General features: G+C 60.8%; 1 protein-coding gene across 2 annotated transcripts in view; it reads right to left on the bottom strand.

Annotated features, from left to right (window-relative positions):
• Positions 1–19,775, bottom strand: part of PLXNA1 (plexin A1) — a 102,550-nt gene that overhangs the window by 63,722 nt on the left and 19,053 nt on the right. The gene's annotated exons all lie outside the window — the stretch shown is intronic.

Genomic DNA, 19,775 nt, shown 5'->3' with positions numbered 1-19,775 from the left:
AGGGGGTGAGCACGGCCCCGTGCACGCCTCGCACCCACCCTGAGGTGGGGAAACAAGGAATGCATCCCCCTAGGGATAAGAGGGCAAGCCACGGCCACCGCAGCATGGCAAAGCAGCACAGAGCACAAACATCTCAGCCCTCTCCAGGGGATCTCTGGCATGTTTCTGCTCTCCTTTGTGCATGTCACCATGTTTGCACACATCCAAAATCCTCACCCTGCACATGACTGCACCCAACTCCTCACCACCCCGCTCTCCCCACCCTAAAGAGCCCCCCCAGAGGAGCCCAGCCTTGCTCAGCCGTAAGGCCAGCAGCTCGCAGGCAGCACCGCACCGAGCGCTGCCATCTCCCCATCCACCAAAGGAAACGCTCGGGGTCGTGGCTGGGGAAGTCCAAAGGGTCTCGAGGAAGCCGAGGGTCAGCAGAGGTCCAGAAAGCGCCTTTGTTCCTCGAGCAGGAGCGTGGCAGGGGCTCTGATCCCATTAGGGCTCGCAATCATGTTAAGGAGCTTCCCAAGCGGGCCGGTTCCTCTCTGCACCGGCACTAACCCCATTGGGAGGCACCGCGGGGCCGGCAGCACCCACCGAGCAGGAGCCGAGCCCCGACAAAGCTCTGCTGCTTCAGAGACCCCAAACCTTCCCAAAACACATCCCACCCTAATCCCGACCCCGCAGCCCCCCAGCGGGGCCAGACACCGGTGTTTGCAGGGTTCCCAATCAGAGGCTGCGGGGCCGGGCGAGCAGGATGGGGCTGGCGGCGCGCAGCTGATTAGCATGGAAATGTATGCGGCTCACAAACAAACCGGGGCCCGTTTAATTAGAGCGGCGCCTTTGATTCACCGCCAGCCTCCTGCACGCACCAGCCCCGGATTATTTTTAGGCAGTTTTACAAAACAAATGTATTTAATTAAGAAAGAGACCCCTGAGCAGCCAGGGAGCGCGGCGGGGCACGCAGAGGCCGCCCTCGCCCCACGGGACCTGGGTGCCAGCCTCAAAGGGGCAGACACAACTTTTTGGAGCCCTCAGCACAGCCCCAAACCCCCGGTCCTTGCTGTTCCCCCGACCAGGACCCCGTTGGGCATTTTCCCACCAATCCCACACCCCCTTTGGGGTCGCTCCCCTCCCAGCTCTCAGCCTCCCCACCACAAAACCCTGCCCGAGCTCTCCGGAGGGACGGTGCCATGGCAAGGTGACAAAGGCACCTCTCCAGCCCTTTTACGGGCCGTAGCTGCAGCAGGGAGGAATCGATGTAGTTTTACCCTGGTCCTAAAATAGATCTACGGGGGGATGTTGCGCCGGCAGTAATTTTTAACTAGCGGGGTAATTTCCCCATTACGTTATTGCGCTGCGCAGTGCTGGGAAAGAGAAAGGGATGCATTAAAAGAACAACAGACGTGAAGCACTTCCAGTTAATTTGAGGCTCCAGGAAGAGCCTCAAATAATAAATAAAGAGAGGACCTAAAAATAATGACTGTAGTCAAAGGGGGCTGGGACCAACACATTGGGGTGCTCTGGAGGGGGCCGTGCGGCCACCCCAAACGTGAATCCTCCCCTCCGGCACCTGCTGCAGCTCTGCGGGTCAGGAAAATGGGATTTGGGAGGGTTGGCACGGGCTGTTTGGGCCATAATACAGTGGTTTCCCAGTGACATCTCTTACCGGCACAGGGGTGGCTTCCCCTTTCCTCCCCGCACACCCGTGCCCACCTGCGGGGCCGGGGGAGAGGATGTGCAGTAATCAGAGCAGCCCCCTCGGAAGCACGTGCCTTCCTGCCCACCCTGCTCCCCTTCCCACCCAGGGGAAAACACAGCCACCGGGGGAAAAAAATAAAAATCTATTAACCTTTCTCCTCATCCTGACGCTGATATAATTACCCAATACTAATAATTACCCACACTAATTTCTCACTCCGGATTCCTGTCCTAGCTCGGCTTCCTCACGCGATTGCGGCCGAGCCAGCAGTGAGAAGGCTTCGGGATGGGGCTTTTCTTCCCCATGGGGCTGGAAGGAGCCGCGTGGTGGAGCCTCCCCCCACCAAGATGGAGATGCAGGAGGCACAGACTGGGATTTTTGCAGTCCCCATGGCAATGGGGCACCCTACAGAGGCAAGAAGAGCCCACGGTAGTGGGGCTGTTGCCTCCTTAAGCACCTGGAGGAAACTGGAGGCAAGAAATTACAAGGTGGCTGCTTGCAGGAACCATATTAAACCAGGGCTGGAGGCTGCTCTGCAGGACACAGGCACACGCTGTTCCCACGGCCACACAGCACAAAACCAGCCCAATTTCCCTGCAAGCTGCACCGGGTGGCACCGCACGGGGAGAGGTTTCAGGAGCAGGTCCCCGGAAGGGCACAGAGAGGGCTCCCGGGGGTGGTCTCAGCTGGAAAAGGGAGCTCTGACCCTACCCAGCTGCTGGCTTGGGGACAAGAAGGTCTCACCAAGGTCTCACTGCCTGGCTACGAGGCGCAGGGACAGCGGCACCGGCCAGCCCAGCTCCTGCCTCGAGTCCAAAGCTCCACCTCGAGCTCAGCTCTCCTTTGCCACCACACTGCTGGACCGCCCAAACACTTTTGTCAGGGCCACCCCGCATCAAGCACGAGCCAAGAGCCTCTGCCCCACAGAGCTGGCACTGTCTGACACCACAAGGCGCTACCAACAGATGGAACGAGCCACTCGAGGGTGGAGGACACCACGAGAACGAGGTCACTGCCTTGTACTCACCACCAAAAATTCAATTGTGGGCAGACAAAACGCGCATCGGAGGCCAAACGCGCTGCGCTTCAACGCCCTGAACTTCCTCATCTGTTTCCACTTTGCCTCTTCCCAGCCCACGTGGCCTGTCCCTGGTCCTGCACAACTCCACGAGACCGCAGGCTGAGACCCAAAACCAGTGGGGAGGTGAAAGGACCCAGACAAGTCACGGTGGCAGAGGGATGGCTCGGCTCACAGCGGCGCATCCGCTCCCCAGGCAAGGTGCCCTCCGGGGCAAATATGCCCCAAGAGTGGCCACAACCATTGTCAAAGTGACACGGGGAAACCTTCCCGATGTGCTTACAGGCACCGGCAGTGGGGGAGAGGAGAGGAGAGTCTGCCTGGCCCACGTTTTGGAAAGAGGGGCGATGAGAAGGATGAAGAGCAGCAGCTGCGAGCAGCCCAGCCCCGGCTGGCGGCCGCCCAGTGCCAGCAGCGGGTCAGGAGGGGACGGCGGCACAGGACGGGGCTCCGCAGCTCGGGAACGCCAGGTGGAGAGGGAGAATGCACAGCCGGGCAGGGAAAGCAGCCGTGAAGATGCCAAAGCTGCTTTGGGATTTAACGAGCAGCAGCAGGAGCCCCACGCGGGAGGCAAAGCGCAGCGGGATGCAGGAGATGGTGACACAGGGACGGAGATGGTGACACAGGGACAAGCTGGTGCCACCCGTGCCCCGCCGTGGGGACAACTCATGAGCCCTCCACCCCGAGGGAAGAGGCAGCTCCTGAGCAGGGCTCTCCCACCCCAGGCTCCCAGTGCTGAGCTCGGTGCCGAGCGGTACCCCGCCGACCCCTCCTCTTGGCACGAGAAGTGCTCCGCGCCGCTTTGTGCTCTTATCTGCAGGCGGCTGTGATTAATTCTCAGTGGCTGGCAGCAGCTACAAGAGGAGGGCGCTTTCGCCCGCCTGCCACACTTCAAAGGCAGGGACTTATCTGCCTCAAACACACTCCGCAGCCTTTTCACGGGGACCCTTTCCAGTTCCACGGGGCTCGCGCGGCGCTGACAGGCGTCGCCAAAGCAAGGCTTATTTACGGGAGCGCATTTCAAAGCCTTCCCCTTCCCTCCCGGCACTCCGGACGCTTGCTGGGGGAGGCAGCGAGATGCGAGCCCTGCACAGACAGCCCCGTGCGGCTGCTCTGCCAGGGATACGATGGGGAGATGCTGGAGGATGCCACGGTCCCTGCACCGTGAGGTCTCTGTGCTGCGCAAAACACCTCCCCGAGGCCAGGCAGGAGCTGCTCGGCCCCAGCCACCTCGGGGTGGAGGTGACAGCTGCCAGGAGCGTCACCAAACACCGCTCAGACGTGCTCAGGGCAGGATATGGAGTATCCCATATCCAGCCTGGGGGCCCCATGGGGACATAGAGCCCCATGGGGGGACAGCCTGCACGTGGCCTGGGCTCACCCCGAGGCAGCGGGCGGCACACAGGGGGAGCTGGGCCCCCCAGCATCCCCTCCACATGCCTGTACCAGCAGCTGCCACCCCCCACGTGCCTCTCTCTGGTTTCCAAAAGAGGGAGAGAGCTTTAAAAATGGGGTCCGTGCATCAGCTGCTCCCTGGGAAGGCGCAGGGGCTGCTCAGCCACCCCGAGAAATGCAGGAGCAGCTGCGGGGCTGGGGCATCAGCTGCCGCGGGGGGGCTGCAGTTGGTGGGGTTGGGGACGCTGGGTGCTGCTGGAGAGGGGGCCACCAGCGTGCCGGGGGGACAGCAGCAGGGAGAGCTGCTTGGGGCACGTCTCAGGTTACCAAACCTTCGCATCCAGCGAGGATAAGCCTCTGGTTTCGCTCAGCCTCGGGGGAAATGCAGCTTTGCTGTTCACGCGGGGAAAATCTCTACCAAGACGGCTCGACACGCTCAGCACCAGGCTGCTCCGCACCGCCGGCACGGTCAGGGAGCAGGGAGGGATTTTGGAGATGCATTTTTGGCCCCACACGTGCTGCCCTGGATGGCTGCGGGGTGGCAGGGCTTCCAGCCAAAAAATCCCAGCTATGCAGCACGGGCAGGCGGCCGGCACCGCCGAGGAGCCCGGCCACCGCCAGCTGCCCCATGCAGGAACGTGTCCCCTCCCCACAAATAATCCCAAAGCGGGGGTCTGGGCGGCTGACCCGGCACCCCGGTGGCAGGAGGATGGGCTGGGGGTGCCGTGTGCCCCCCCAACCATGAGCAGAGGCTCGGGGAGGTTTTGCCAGCACAGACCTGACACCAACACCCAGCCCTCGCGCAGGGCCACGCCGCTGATTCCTCACTGATTGTGCACCGAGGGGAAGGGGGCGACAAGCTGCCACTCAGCCAAACCCATTTGTAAAGATTAATACAAACCAGGCTTTCGTCCCAGGCCCTACAACGCCTCAAGCCAGAGAACACTGGAACTTTAATTATATCAGTATAATAAAGAGAAAAAAAAAGGAGATGCTTAATCTAGATCACGGCTCCCAACAGCCCCCGATTCCAGCGGCACCGACACCGGGCAATCGAACCGGCCTCGAAGCGCGCTGCTGCGGCACCTCGGGCACGTGCTGGCAGTTCTGCTGCCTCGGGGTGACCATTCTGTGCAGGCTCCGGGCTTTGCCCCAAGAGAGGTGGCTGCAAACCTCCCCAAACCTGCCCCCCATCCCTCAGCCGGCACCCCTGCGGCTGGACCTTGCCCCCTGCGCGCGCACAAATTGCCCCGGGCAGATTGCATCGGTCAAAACGGCTCTATCCGCAGTGGGGATGGAGAAGCACGCCCAGCTCAGGGTTTCACTGCTTCTGACAGAGCTAAAAAAGCTGTCAGCAAAATCGTTTGCACCTTCCCGTAGTAAAACCAAAGTGTTGGAGAGAAGTGCCCAGCGCCACGGCGCCGCAGCCGCAGCGTGGTGCGGGATCGGCTGGGGCAGCGCCTTCACCGGAGCCAAACGTGGGTGAAGGAGGGACTGAGGGAGGTGACAGAGTGGGGTGACAACTGCAGAGCCCCGCGGGAGCCCCGTGCCCGCTCTGGCACGGGATGCACCGAGGCACCCTCGCTGCTCACCCCGCAGCAGCCCCCGCGCCCCCCAGCCCGCCAGCTGCTCGGGCGGTCTCGAGCCATTGATTTCTCAGCTTTGCCCTTCAAAACTCTCCTGGCTCAGCGCCCGGCTTGCATCGTCTCGTTCCTCGGGAGCAAAATATCTCTATTATTATTGCAATTATTTCCCAATCAGCATCGCTCAGGGCTGACTCGGTCGGTGGGGGGGCCCCGACAGGAGAATCGATGCGCGGCCTCCGCCCGGGGCTGCCAAGGGAAGGGCGGGCGGGGGACAGGGGCGTCCCTCCCTGCCGTGCTGTGGCTGTTCCCGGCCAAGCAGTGACCACAAAATACCTGTGTGTTGAGGAGACGGACCCAAATTCTGTTTATTTCCCTCCTAGCTCAGCAAGGCAGCACCAGCCCTTCTTCCCTGCCTGAGCAACCAGAGCAAGGCGACACCAACGCCAGCCCACCGCGTTCCACTGCCCCTGGCCTGCTCGGGAGTGAGGATCGGCCCTACAACGGCCAAGGAGGACATGGGGCACTCGTCCCTTTCCAGACTGCTGTCAGGGAGCCCAAAAAGTCAGGGAGGAGGCAGCGGGGCTTTGCCAGGAGGAAGCCCAGGCTCCCAGAGCTGCGGCGTGCCGGAGATCAGCTGATCCTCCCTCCCCTCGCGGCCCCAGGAAAATAGCTGCTTCCTTCCTGCTCCCTAAAACAACAAAGCAGTACGAGAGAAGCTGCCTGAGGACACGGAAGGAGCCATCAATCTCACCACACACAGGGCTGGGTGGCAGGAAAAGCCCACGCAGGGGAGGCTGCGGAGGGATGGTCCCGGGGTGGCCGTCCCCGGGGTGTCCCCAGCAGGTCGGGGACAGGCTGCGGCAGCAGCTCCAGCCCCGAGCTGGCCACAACAGCGGGGCCCAGTGCTCCTCTCCTCATCCCAGTGCTCCACAACCCCTATATTGCCCACTCCAGGGACTCCCAGCCCTTCCCCAGAAGCATGAGGACAAATACGCTCCCCCAAATGCTGCAGCCCAAAGCTCTGCACCGGGCTGGTGCCACAGGGGGACCGCAGGGTGCACGCAGTGCATCCCCCTTGTGCTGCCTTCAGCCACCCCCGGGTTTCGTTTCCTTTTTCTTTTTCCTCTCTGCAGACACCCAACTCCATCTCTAGAGCAGAAACAACTCCGCAGAACCTCCAGAGCCCAAATTTTACATCCCCAGAGCGCAATCGGCACGTGTCACCCCACACCAACAACTCTCCGAGATCACCACCTCACGCAGCGCCCCGACAGAGCCGGGCTTTAGGCTGCAGAAAGGAGCCCAGCACCGGGCACCTGGGCTTGCAGGCAGGTTTACTCATCCATCAGGCTTCTCTCCGCAGCCCTGCATCTAGGCATCACAACCCCACAAACTCCAAAATTTCACACAACCCCACCTCAGCAGCTCCCAAACCTCTCCGCTCCTGCCACGAGTCCAGCAGCCATCACTTCCTCACCGCCCCATCCCGAGGCCACTCGCTGCAGTAACACAAATTTGCAGCAGACGCATTTAACACGAACTAAACCCGCTGCCATTCACGTCCACCCAGGGAGAAGGGAATGCTGACCGCAGCCAGCCTCACCTATTTAACGCCAGCGCTGCCCCCGGCCTGCAGACAGCCCCTCGTTACCGCAGACCCGGGCTGCCCCGGGGTTTTATCCCCACTGCCAAATCACACCTGAGCGGCCAGGAGCAGCTGCTAAGCACCTAACAGCCGGGGTCTAAATAACGCACGGCACGCTGACACCATTAAATATTGAACACCTCGTCCAGGCAGCACAACTGGACATGCAGAACGTCTCATGAACTCAATAACTACATTTTATACCGCATAATGTGTTTCACGAGAAAGTAATCCATTGATCAGGATGGAGGAGAAAAGTTAAAACCACGCTTTTTTTTTTTTTTTCCCACTCTTTTTAAACCACTATCTCTGCTATCGGCACCCCGAGATGGAAATCGCAGGGTCAGTGCTCCCCCCAAACCTGCCCCACAAACACCTCCAGAGCTGGAGGACAACCTCTCGCTGCGCCACACGAGGTGCTCCTGAGAACACCCAGCTGAACCCAGCTCCGGGCTGGGAGCAAAGGAGAGCACGTGCAAATATTTCCCTTCAAACCCAACCCTCGCCGACACGCACTCAGACCCCTCTCGCTCTCCCCACCCCGAGTTTAAGTGTTTGCTGAACTCCCTGCTCTGTTTGTTTGCGTTTTAGGGCTGGGTTCCCACACGTGAGCCTCTCCAGCAGCACCCCCAGCCCCACGTGCCCCTCTCCGGCTCACACCTTCCCCGCAGCCCCAAGGAAAAGGCGCGGGGCCGCAGCTCCCCACCCCACCGAACCCAGGAGCACCGGAGAGCGCTTCCCACAGCGGGCTCTCCGCTGGCAAACAGGATGGAAATTAGGCTCTTCAGCCTGAGCATAGGAGCAATTTTGAAGGAGAGATTGAGCAGATTTAAATATAGAGATTGCTTTCCCTAAGGATACTGCTCGAGATGTTTAAAAGCTCAGGTTTTACGCAGCGCAGATTTTCTCTCCGCAGCGCTCGTGCGGGTGCAGAACCCTCCTCTCCGCTGCTCCCTTCTCCTTGGGGCTCATGGGGAAGCGGGGCCAGGCAGGAGGAGACCACCACAGACAGGCAAACGCTGGGCTCCTGCACACCCGTACGATGCTGAGGGGCTGCAGGAGGAGCCTGGGCAGCCCCTCGCCAAGCCGCCGGCACGCAGGAGGGCCGGGCGCGCAGCTGGGGCAGCTTTGTGCGCTCGCTCCGGGAAATTCTCGGCACAGCTTTGAGGACCACCTGCCACCATCTCCATCTCCCCAAAGCCGCGACGGCTGCCAGGGGATCTCAAGAGGAGGCTGCCACTCACTGCAGCTCGCCGGCACGATGTCCAAGGAGCTGCCTCCAGCGAGGCGCCAGGAGCGCAGCTTGGCACCTGACAGCTCGGCACGGGGGAGAGACGTGCCAACGCCGAGTGCTGTCGGCCCTCGCTGGCCCTAAAGGCTGGTGGCAACGCGTGCTGTCCCCTTCTTACACGCTGCCACCACCCACAGCCCTCACCGTGTCCCTGCCACCTGTCCATCCATGGGGTCAGGCACCCATGGAGAGGGTTCCTGGTGGAGAGGGCTCGTGGAGCAGTGACCCACGGCGGGCAGGGGGCTTCAGCGCCTCTGGGGGGCTTCGAGGTGGGCAGGGAGGGAGCAGGGATGGTGATGGGATGAGCAAACCTAGAGTAAAAGTGTGCCTGCCACCGAGATGGGGCCCTGGCAGCAACCCTTGCCCGGCCCGAGGGTGCGCACGCCTGAGTATCCGCACTGGAGAGGGAGGCCAAGGGGTGGGAAATGATGTTAATTAAAGTTTTAATTACTGTAACCAAACGAGTAGCATAATTACTTTATTCTCACCGAGACTTCAAGCTGATTAAGAATCACGTGCATCGCAATCTTTGGGTTGATTTGATTTTTAATTAAACGTGCCAGCGGAGGGACGGGGCGGGATGGGGGCTCGGCCCTGCCCGGACCCCAAAACCTTGGGGGGGGGACCCCTGGGAGCTGGACACAGCTCCCAGCATGGGTCGGGGGAGCTCCATGGGTCCACACCCATGTGCCACGAGGCTTCGAGCAGAAAGGGGTGTGCAGGGACATGGCCCCGTGGCCAGCAGGTCACCAGAGCTCCCCGTACCCCTTCCCAGCCCCGTCCCGCCCAGGCCCCTCCGATATTAATGAACCGGTGCCGCCGCTGGAGGGAATTATTAAAAAACAATTTTGCAAAGGTATCTTTTTCAAATAATAATAATACTAAAAGACAAAGCTGTAGAAATTAAATTCCCAGTCCCCTACCTCAAATAAATAGTATCAGAATTTGAAATGAGACATAATTACCTCGGCAAGGTTAAAGCCGCTAATGCGCACGGAATACGGAATCACCATTCATCATAATCATATCTCATATCACAGCCATTATTTATAATTAGGAGGCACGGTTTAAAAAACACATAAAGACGCCCATGCAATGCAGTAATTCTTCTGCTATTGCTCCTGAAGGGCCAATCCTGGCCCTTTCAGAACCTCTGATTTGTGGAGTCCGGGATCAGGTAAAAACAGTTCCCCAAAATACCCTGAAAAGTCAGTCCCAAAGAGCGTGCCGCTGGTGGCTCCGAAGGAAAATCCACCTGCAGCTGCCCTCGAGCCCTTCCTGGGCATGGAGACAGCAGTGACAGGACACTGGGGCTGCACCCAACCCATCCAGACCATTTCAGAGCCACACGGCAGTGCTGGGAAGGGTGAGAGCAGCCGGGGTCTGGCCAGGAGAGCATCGTGGCACAGAGCTGCAGGTGCCAGCGCTCCTCACCGGCCCCATGGGCTTTCTTGGCCGCTGGGTGCTTTTACGTGCTTTTAAACCACGGAACAAGCGCTGGCAAAAGCTGGCGAAACCAAAAGCTAAACCAAAAGCTGCCCTCCCTTGAAGCTGCTCCCGCGTCCCAGTGAAACATTAACAAGCTCCCAGCGAAGTCAGAGGAAATTGCCCTTAAAGTATTCGGGGAAGTACGAGCCGGGTGGTGACGACACGAGGCCCCGAGCCCACCTCTGGAGGCACATCTCCGGGCCCACTGCTGGCAGCAGCCAGGAGCACGAGCTCACAGTCCCGTGGGGACACCGAGCTGCTCCTCTCACATGCTGGAGCCGGAGCAGAGCCCTCGTGTAGAAAAGCACAGAGTGCCAGGACACAGCCTGGGTTGGGGACGGGTCTGTTTTGGGGGGCAAAGCGACCCCTGGGGTTGAGGAGCCCGAGCTCTGCACCCTTTGGTGGGGAATTAGAGCAAGAGAAGGTGCCCCAGGTGCCCAGAGCTGTGCCAGAAGGGGCTGAGACAGCAGGAGGACAGACACACACCCACGTACATGCAAGCTGCAGGGTTTTTGGAGATGGAAAAGCCAAGTGGGGGAACATGAGGGGAGCCAAGGGCCGGAGGCAGCAGCCCCAAGCACGAGCTGCCTTTCCCCCGGCTCGCCCCGCTGGTCCCGTGACTGCGGTCACAGAGCTGAGCTTTTTCAGAGATTTCACTGGGCTGTAAAACGCTAAACTAACAAGGGAGGGGACAAAACCAGCTTACAGACACACACACAGAACCGCACGCTGTGCAAAACCCAGGAAACGAGTTGCTAACAAAGGGCCCCGCAAACACGCTGGGGTCCCCGCACCACGCACCGCGGGGTCTCCACCGCCTCCTCGCTCCCCTCGGGGCCGTCCCCGTGGCCTCAGCAGGCACCAGAAGGACCTTTCACGTCGGTGGCAGCGAGTTTTCCAAACCCCAAAGTCGCAGAGAGAGGTGGCATTTTGCAGCGCTCGGGCAGGGGACCGCTCTTTGCCCTTCCAAGAGCTGGAAACGAATCCCCCCCCCCCCTCTCCCCTTTTCATCCCGTTGAAGACTTGACAGAACCTCCTAGCGCTCTGCAGTTGAAATTGGCAGGTCTCAAATTAATTGACTGCAATTTTACACAACAACATGTTTAGCTGAGAGCTGGCCCGCGGCCCGCTTGGCTCGCCACCGCTCCCCAGACACTTTTCAAGCAACCTCCAAAACTTCACAACACGGCGGAGGCGAGGCGAGCGGGCTGCCAACGTGACCCGCTCCCTGCCAAAAAACCAGCCCCGCTTCCCCGCGCCCCCTCCCCGACCCTGCTCCGGCTCCTCCGCTGCTTTCCCCCCACCCCCCCCCCCGCTCTCGTTAATGGCTCGTTAAATTATTCTCATCGTCTCCGAGGACCCCGCTCCTCCGAACGCGGAGGGGCACGGCGCGGGCTCCGCTCTCGCTGGATTTCGGCCCCGCTGCTTTGCCATGGAAACCACAGCGACGGGACCGACGCGTGCAACAGGCAGGAGAGAAGGCAGGTTTGTATTTCTGCCCACCCTGACACATTCCTGCGCTCTTTTCCCAAAGGACGGGGCCTGAAGCAAAAGCCGACGTCACCGTACCGGCGCTGGCGGCGGCTCTACAACGCAGCCACAGCCAGGGGTGAGCGCCCCGGGGTGCTGTTGTTTGGGATCCCAAACACGAGGACGCACGACCTCAGCGCCCAGGAATGAAGTGCTGGGCTCCAGCTCACCTCCAGCCCTCGCCAGGAGCCAGCTCAGCCAAAAACCAACCACGCTCTCGTTAGCAGAGCCGGCACCGCCGTTCGCACGGTGCCAACCCGGCTCACGAGGACCAACCCCTGTGCCCAGGTCCCCGAGCCTCCTGTGGGATGCTGACAGGGTCAAAACAAGCCCCAGGGACCAGCCAGCCCTGGCTGCGAGCCCTCAGGCTGATCGTGAGCAGGAATCACCCCGGTGCCGGGCACCTCTCCAGGGCACGGCTGTGGCACGGAGGCGTGCTCCCAGCGGCCGGGCTGCGGGAGGCCAGGGGAGGATTTTCTCTGGCTCTGCCCAGGGCCCGGGTCAAGCAGCTGATGCTCCGCGAAAGCCAAATTGGGGGCGGGTTGTTTGTGTGATTTCGTTTCTTGAATAAACAGAAACATCCTGCCCGTGATTAAGAGCCTTTATGAAAAACACACCAGCGCCGAGCGCTGCAGCTGGGGCTGGAGGTACCGCAGCGCCTGGGGGGGGGCAGAAAACAAGAGAGCCGGGCTTCACGGGGGGTGAGCGCAGCTCCCAGATGGATTCACACTGCTGCAACGTCCCGGGCAAGTTTCAGAGAGAGAAATCCTCCCCAGGAAATCACGAGATGGTTCCTTTCTCCCAGAAATCCCCATTTTTCATGCCAAACCTCCCCAAGCCTCCTCTTGCTCCTGCCCCTCTGGAGAGACAACGACCCGGGCGGGCTGCGAGCAGCCCACGTGCCACGAACCACAAACGGCACAGGTCAGAGGCAGCCGAGGTGCTGCCACCACCTTTACGCATTCATTCTTCCCTTTATCACCCACAGATATCACAGCTCTGCCCACGCCCTTACGCCGCGCTCCGCCTTTTGGCCGCGGGCATCGCCAGCCGCAGGTCACGGGGAGGAGAAACCCGGAGGAGCTGACCCCAGCCCCGCTCAGAGACAGGCAGCACGGAGCTGAGCTGTGCCCAAAATCGCTCTGCCAAAACTCGAGGACCTGCAGGGCTCCTGTGCCTGCCCCCCATGCGGCTCCGCAGCCCCCACCACGCAGCGCAGAACACATGCTTGTGGTTAACTCGCACACACACACACACACGTGTGAAAACCCCAGTTTTCAAGTTTCTTCTCTTGGCAAGGCTCAAAACAGGCCAAGGTTTCAATATTTTTTTTTTTTTTTTTTTTGCTGGGAGGCTTTAAAAATGCATCCCATCCAAACCATCCCCGAAGCATTCCTGACATTTATTGCCATCAGCTTTTCCCCCCAGTTAGCTGCCTCTATGCAACTATCATCGTCTTGATGAAAAACATCTCCAGAAACACACAGCCCAGTAAAACAAATGCTCTCTCTCTTGCTCTGCTTCTCCCTGCTCAGAAACAAAGAGAACGAGGGAGGAGAGGGGGTCAGGAACATTTTTGCCTTGACTGCTTTGTCCAGCGAGAGCCACCACTCGCCGTGGTGCTGGTGGGAGGTGACATTTGGCACCCAAAACCTGCTCCCCAGGCACCCCATACCCCGTCTGCAGACACAGCATCGATTCAACAACGAACAGACCAAATCTCATCTGGAAAAACACCTTTTTGGTGCGTTGGGCTGAGCTCTCAAGGCTCGCAGTGCGCGTGGGACAGGCGCGAGGAGCAGCTGGGCGGGGAGGAGCGGGGCTGCTCCCGTCCCCGGGAGGCAGGCACCAAACGGCACCTGGGCGGATCTGGTGTCAGAGCAGAGCTCTCTGCAGGCTCCTTAATCGCTTCCATTTCCAAACTGGAGCAGAGGTCTTGTTTCAACAGCCTGCGCGAGCAGATGTCAGGCAGCAAGGTTCAAAAGGACAGCAGCGGAGAGAGGAAGGGGCTGAGCCACCGAGCTCACGACGCACGGGGTTTTGGTGATGCGCTGCGGTGGGAGTGGGGGCAGAGCAGCCCTTCCATGGCTTACCCTCTGGTGGGACACCGATGTGCCCTATTGCTGGATCCAGGGGCTGAAGAGAGGACAAGGCGCACGGGGACGTGCCCAAGGCACCCCAAGCGCAGCGGCAGCTCCATGAAGTGCCCAGGGACGTGGGTTGTCTCTCTCTCCTGGTAAACCCCAGTCAGAAATGCTGTGTTTGACACAGAGCCAAGTCACGGCACCTCAGTGAGCCCTCCTGCATCAGACCAGCCCTGTTACCATCCCACGTGCTCTCCGTCCCCGAGACGAGCAGCATTTTTCCTCCCAAGTCTGGCCACACGCGCTTCCCTTGGTGCTTGCCTCGATTCCCTCCGTCCCTCTTTAATTTTTGCCCTCTTTTAAAACCAGAAGGACCCAGAAGCCGAAGATCCCACACCAAAGAGCCCAGCGGTGCAGCTCTCCCAGCCCGCGAGTTTTCAGATTTAAGAGGGGGAAGGAGAGGCAGGAAGGAAACCCTCCGCTAAGCCACGGAGTGTTTATCTCACCTGCTGGAAGAGAAACACGTCTTTAATTTTAAACGTCGAGCGTAAAAACAGATCCCTTGAGGCTCATAAACATACCAGAAAGAGAGGGAGAGTAACACAGAGAAACCCTGGGGAAATAAACAGAGAATTCAATTTGGGGAGTTCCCATCCCCGAAGCCGGGTGGAAATCACCCCCACAGCCCCGTAGCTGGCACTGGCCGCGCAGCCGAGGCGCGGCTTTGTTTGTTTTGGGGGGTTGTGGTGTTTTATTTGGTTTTGGGTTTGTTTTTTTTTTTTTTTTAAGGTCTTTGCTTACTTCTCAAGAAACACCACCGCGTGCAGCACCGTCCCCGAGAGGCCCGGTGGCGAGCCCTGCCAGGCCCCAGCACACCGACCCCAAGGAGCGGGGAAACGCAGCTGGGCTGAGACACAGGGCTGAATTTTAAAAGATTTTTGAAGATTTTCAACCACCGATGGAAACCAGAAGGCCAAGGAGAGGCCAGGCACTGAGCCAGCCCTGAGGAGGCCGAGCCCCACAGCACAGGACCTGCTGCAGCCACAGCCCCCAGGACTGCAAGGGGCTTTACCGACCGCAAGCCTGCCTGCGAGTGCCCCCGCTGAGAACAAAATCCACCCCTGGAAGGACTTGGCGGCATCCTTCAGGGCAAATATGAGTTTGAGGGAACTCAGGTGGCAGCAGGGCTGCCGCTAGGAGGATTTGGGCAGGTGAGAAAGGTCCAACACGCTCCTTGTGCCCCCAAAAACACGAGCAGGGGCAAAGCCTCCGAGGCTTTTTGCGCCGAGGGGCTCCGGCGAGGTGGCACAAACCCAACCCACCTGCAGAGCGAGCAGCGGGGCTCTCCAGCCTCCAAACCACCTCCCCAGTTGCTTCACAAACCAATTCTGCCCTCCCAAATCCAAAATGTGCTCTCCCTACAACGCGTTGCTCTTACTACAGAGGCACCACCAGAAGTTACCGGCCCCACGGTGAGTATCCCAGAGGCCTCTCCCCTCTCCACGTGGCACCGACTGGATCCTCCTTCCCCTGGCTCATACCCCAAAGAAAGTCAGCTCAGCGGGACACAGCGACATCCCCAAAACCCCAAAAGAAGCCGTCCCAGCACACTCACTGCCCCATGGTCACAGGGGAGGCGAGGGATGCTCGGAGCTGCCGGCAGAGCAGGGGGAAGCCGCGCGGAGCCAGGGGCCTGCACAGCGCCGGCGCCCAGGATAGCACACAAATTGCTTCATTAAATTTCATCACATTAAGCCAGTTTCATGAATTTAACATTGTCCCCGGACTATTGTTTGTCTGAAAATTAAATTACGGCAACATTTGTTGTTTCAACGAGTCTGTCAGTTACAAACGAGGCCGGAGGAGGGGGACGCGGGCAGGTGATGGCACTCCTGGCTCCGGCAGCGGGGCGAACGCAGCCCCTATTTCCCCTGGGGGATGGAGAGGGGAAGAATTAGGGTAACACCGTATTTCTCCCACTGCCAAGCGTGCCAGACATGGAAAGCCTCACCAGTACGGGCTCAGACGTTGGTGCCCAGCCCTGCAGAGCACCAGGCTGTGCCCCTCCGGGCAGCACCCACCCCATTTACGCTCACCCGAGGAGATGTGCACGCTGCTCTGGGGCTTTCCAGACCGCAAAGCTTTGCCACAATGGGGAACACGCAACAATTTCTCGCTGATTCTTCCTTTTCCCGTAAGCAGCTCCTCTCTGCAGTATCAGGAACAAAGGTGAGAAGCTTTCGCTTGGTAAAGGAAAGCGCCGAGCCCAGCGGATTATAAATAGCACCCAAAAATGCCCCGCACCCCCAGCCGAGGAGATGAAATGAAGACGAGCGAACCACCAGCTCCAAGGTCAGAGAGACTGTTTTGTGTTTTTTTTTTCCCTTCCCTTTGTTCAAGGTCTGGTAATTTTACCAACGCAGGAGAGCGATCCAAAATACATCATTACGGTGGGAGCTAATAAAAAACACACGGGTTTTTCAGCCTGCCGGGGCTCTTTCTGCTCTCGTGGGGATCACCACGGGGAAAATGCTGCCCCAGCGCCAGCCCCCTGCTGCATTCAGGTTCCTCGGGACCCCCAGTGCCATGCACGGAGTGCCTGATGGCTGCTGCCCTCGAGAGCACCAAGAGCAGCAAAAATAAAACCCTCCCATTACCCAGCTTTGCTCCGTGGGGTCCTCTCCGCCTCTCCGGTCCCAACTCCAAGGCCATGGGGTGTGAGCTCAGGGACGTGCCCAGCTCAGAAGCACCTTGGAAGGAGAAAGGAGAAATGCAGGGCCACCCGGGGGCCGCCAGACCAGGACAAACCCCTCAGGCACCGCTCATCCGGGCTGCAGGAAGGCAGGCGGGATGCCAGCACTGCCCTGTGCCCTCCCTTTTCTCCGCTGCCTTTGGTGGGAGGCCGGGGCTATTCTCCCACCTGAAAAGCCAAAATTAGCCAGCTTTCCAGCCCGTCAATAGGCACAATGGCTCTGACAGGAGGGCCTCCGCAGCGCCGGGGCCTCCCAGCTCATTTCCATCCCAGCGGGGTGGTTTCCACCCTGCCCTGCCACCGCCAGCTCCGCAGCGAGCGCCGTGCCCAGCTCTGTGCATGGAGGGGCTGCGACTGCACCAGGTCAGAGGCATGGGGACACCCAGGGGTGCTCAGCACCCTCTGGTTTCAAAGCTCAATGAAGCCTAAAAGCTCACTCCTTGCAGTGCGCAGCTGCAGCTCCATCCCCAACCCTCACGTCCCTGTGCCACGGGCAGGGTCCTGAGCGAAGGGAAACGCAGAAAGCACCAAAAAACACCGGAGATGGGCACATCCCGGAGACGGGCACGTCCTGGAGGCTCCCGAAGTCACCTTGGGGAGGGTGCCCAGGATGATGCCCCCGCTGGCAGGGCTGCGGGGAGCCGGGAGAGGCGCCGAGTCAGCTCTTCGTGCGGGGAAGGGCTGAGCCTGGCGGCCACGTCCCCGCCTGGCAGCCAGCCCGGCTCCTCTCCGCCAGCTCCTCACCTGCCGGCTTTGTGCTGACTGCGGAGCAGATGGGGGAGGAAAAAAAAAAAAACAAAAAAAAAGAGTTATGGAGGTGAAGAGCCTGGGGCAGCCGGGCTGGGAGCTGTAGGGGCTGGGAGAGCCGCAGCGCAGAGGGCAGCGGGGGCTCAGCCCCATCCTGCTCGAGGCGGGGAGCCCGAGCGCAGCGCGCCCCTCCCCAGAGTCACCCGAGGACGGAGCCGGCAGCAGCCCCCCCACCCCTCCCCGAGCCGGTCCCAGAGGCCGTGGGTTCACGATGAATTTCTAATTGTTTCCTCCAACAATGAGACATCCTGTTCGGAGCTCGACAAAAAGCCAGCGGGGCCCCTTCCTCCTGAGCCTGCCGGGGCGACGCCGCGCGCTGCCCGCCACGAGCTGGGGACACCGGGGGGGGGGGCTCCGCAGCCCCCTCTCCCCTCACCCCATCCACTTACCGGGGCCGTCTCCACCTCGATTAAAGCAGCCAGCACTTCAGGAGAGCTCTCGAGGGGGCTGGGAGCACTGAGAGGTGTTTGATGGATTCGCTGTGGCAGCCGCTGGGCACCTTGTGCCAAGCCAGGGAGGACGCGGGCGCAGGCTCCTGGGCGCCCGTTTCCCTGCTAGGGAACGGGGCTGAATCCCTCAGGGACCCCATAAATGGTGGGCAGGGGGAGCAGGGTCCCCGTGGGATGGGACAGGGACACAGAGGGACGAGACAGCAGGAACAAAAGGCCCTTGTGCAGCACCGCCAGCTGCCTTCCCCGGCTCCTTCATGCTTGCCCATCCAGCAGGGCTTAGGGGCTGCGGGTCCTGCCCTATAGCACCCCTAAAATGCCCTGTGCCCTATAGAGGGCTGCCCCACTGTATGGTGCAAGGGGAGGCAGGTGGGCTTTGGCAGAGATGCTGCAGGATCTGCCCCAGGTGGCTGAACACACACACATGACCCCATGGCACCGTCCCCAAATTGGGCCACGAGCACCAAAGCTGCCCCCGGGAGCGGGGTGAGGGCACCTTCCCCTACAAGGGGTGAGCTCCGTGCAAGGAGGGGGGAGGACAGGGGGGGTCACGAGGGGTCTGAGCCCTCCCTGCGCCCCGGGAGCCGGATTTCGGGCAGACACAAAGGGCCCCTTCTCAGCCAGAGCTGCTTAAAGCTGCCTTAGCGCTGAGCGGAGGCGGTGTGGAAGGAGCCGCGTGGCCGGGGGGCCGGGGGCCTCGTGCCTCCCCCTCCCAGGCTCACGCGGACCCCGACCTCCGCCGGGTGATGCCAGCCCGTACCCGAGAGGCCGAGGCGTGGATTTGGGGGCTGGAAAGCCAGTTTGGGCGAGTTTTGCTTTCGTGCACAAACAGCAACACCGCTGAGCCACGCTGGGGAGCGCCGGAAGGACGCCAGCCCCGTGCAGGGCTGCGAAGCCTCCCCAAAAAGCCAGCAGGGAGGTCTCCAACCCCCAGCCGGGCTGCTGGAGGCCAGCAGAAGCTCCCCCTGCACCCAATCCTGCCCCGAGAGCAGAGCACAGACACCCCAATGCCCTGCCCCTGCCCTGCCCCAGCACGTGCCCGGCAGAGCCCCCGCTCCCTGCCACCCGCAGGGGACAATTCCTGCCTCACAGCACAGCTGGGGGAAGGGGGAGAGGAAGAAAGCAGGGGGCTTTTTACGAGGGGAAGAGATTTGGCTGTTAAAACACCCAGGGAGGGGGAAAAAAATAAAATAAATCGTTCCTTGGAAGGAAATGAAGCAGCACACAAAGCACCGGTGCTGCCCCGGGCGAGCCACGAGGTCCCGGCGAGCTCCCAGCCCGGGGCCAGCAGGGAACGGGGAAATTCCTGCAAAACCCCGGCCGGTCGTGGCCTCCTCCTGCTGCACACAGCCCTGCACGGGGCTCAGCGCCAGCCCCACAGCCCCGTTTTAGGGTCAGACAGGAGCTGGGAATTCACCTTCCCTCTGCACGCGATGCTCCCCAGGAGGAGCGGCGAGGCCCCGGTGTTTGCGCCCGGCCGGGGCCGGCCCACTCAGCACGCAGAGTTTGGTTTATTTTTTTCTTATTATCATCCTCCTCCGAGCGGAGGAGCCAAGGAAACCAAACAAGGGGCCGGCTGAGCTGGGCCTGCCGTGGGAGAGGATAAACAAGCCCAGGGAGAGCACGAGCTGCAGAGGGGGAGCGGATTCCCGGCCGGGCCGCGCCCCGAGGCGCTCGCACCCAAGGCCATCTGCTCTGGGGACGGAGCTGAAGGGATTACGGGGGCACGGGGACAGCCAGAGCTGCGGGGACAACCCCTGAAAGTGAGGACCCAGCTGGCTGCGAGGGGCACGCAGGGGCTGCAGGCACACCCAGCTCCTCCAAGCCACCTCCCTGTGAGGCTGCTCAAAACCCCATCACCCAAGAGACCTCCCTGGTGTCAGCCGGGCACGGGGAGCGCAGATTTTCCGCCCAGCAGCCCCCACGGCAGCGTGCCCACAGCCCCGTGCCACTTCCCCATCCCCGGGGCTGAAGGAGAGG

Source organism: Netta rufina, assembly GCF_964035555.1.
Source record: "Netta rufina genome assembly, chromosome: 10".
NCBI lineage: Eukaryota > Metazoa > Chordata > Aves > Anseriformes > Anatidae > Netta > Netta rufina.
This window is presented reverse-complemented; position numbering and strand designations above follow the sequence as displayed.